Below are 1,674 nucleotides of genomic sequence, written 5' to 3'. Positions count from 1 at the left end.
CTAAGCTTAATTAAAAATTTTAACTTATTAACATTTATTTTAACTAGTGAAATTTGGGTAGCTAGTGGTCATTTTGGACATTACAGCTCTAAACATTTGCCAAACTGTTTCTTATCATTCAAACTTCATTCATCAATATTTCAACATAAACATTGCCTCAAAGAAACTTTCAGCAGGTGATCAAATAAAGCTTCATGATTCAGTCTTTATAAGTTGTGTGTTTCTGGGAATTTATCCATTTTTTTAATCTAACTTGTTTATATAAAATTATTCATAGTATTCTCTTATAAACATTTTTTTTTTATTTCTGAGCCATCAGTTATAATGGCCCATATTTCATTTTTAATTTTAGTCAAGACTTCTATTTTTTTTTCTCTTAAGTTAAATAAGGGTTTGCCAATTTTGTTGACCTTTTAAAAAGACCAACTCTTAGTTTGGTTGTTTTTTTTCTGTTTTTGTATTTTCCGTTCCATTTAACTCTGCTCTAATTTTTATTATTCCCTCCCTCCTTGGAGAAGGCAGTGGCACCCCACTCCAGTACTCTTGCCTGGAAAATCCCATGGATGGAGAAGCCTGGTAGGCTTCAGTCCATGGGGTCGCTAAGAGTCGGGCATGACTGAGCGACTTCACTTTCACTTTTTACTTTCATGCATTGGAGAAGGAAATGGCAACCCACTCCAGTGTTCTTGCCTGGAGAATCCCAGGGATGGGGGAGCCTGATGGGCTGCCGTCTCTGGGGTCGCACAGAGTCGGACACGACTGAAGCGACGCAGCAGCAGTAGCAGCAGCAGCCCTCCTTGGTAACTTTGGCTTTAGTTTGTTTTTCTTTTCTAGTTCTTTGAAGAATAACTTTACTTTACTTGAGTAACTTTAAAGTTGTTGACTTGAGATCTTTTTTTCTTTTTTAATGTAAGCATTTATAGCTATAAACTTCCCTCTTAGCATTGCTTTCATTGCAATAACGTTGGCATTTTGTGTTTTTACTTTCATTTGTCTACGGATATTTTCTAATTTCCTTTTAACTTCTTCTTTGACCCTTTTTGTTGTTAACGAGTGTAATTTTCGCATATCTGTAGATTTTCCAGTTTTCATTCTATTAATTTCTATTTTTATTCCATTGTGATCAGAAGAGATCCTTTGTATGCTTAGTTTCTTCACATTGTTAAGACTTGTTTTGTAATAGTCTGTCCTGGAGAATATTCCATGTGCATTTTAGAGAAATGAATATTCTGTTATTGTTTGATGGTGTGTTTTGTATACATAGATTAAGTCTAATTGGTCTATAGTGTTGTTCATGCTCTCTTTTCCCTACTGATATTCACTCTAGTTTTCTATCCATTACTGAAAGTGTGATATTGAAATCTCCTGCTATTGGGCTTCCCTGGCGACTCAGATGTAAAGAATCTGCCTACAATGCAGAAAACCCAGGTTTGATCCCTGGGTTGGGAAGATCCCCTGGAGAAGGTAATGGCTACCCACTCGAAGTTTTCTTGCCTGGAGAATTCCACGGACAGAGGAGCCTGGTGAGCTACAGTCCTTTAGTGTGATATTGAAAGTGTGATATCGAAGTCTCCTACTAGTATTGTGTTGCTGTTTCTCCCCTCAATCTGTCAAAGTTTGCTTTATATATTTAGGAGCTCTGAGGTTTAGAGTATAAATGTTTACCATTGTCAT

This window comes from Bison bison, unplaced genomic scaffold (assembly GCF_000754665.1).
Source record: "Bison bison bison isolate TAMUID 2011002044 unplaced genomic scaffold, Bison_UMD1.0 scf7180017864192, whole genome shotgun sequence".
Taxonomy (NCBI): Eukaryota; Metazoa; Chordata; class Mammalia; order Artiodactyla; family Bovidae; genus Bison; species Bison bison.
Note: the sequence above shows the minus strand (reverse complement) of the source record.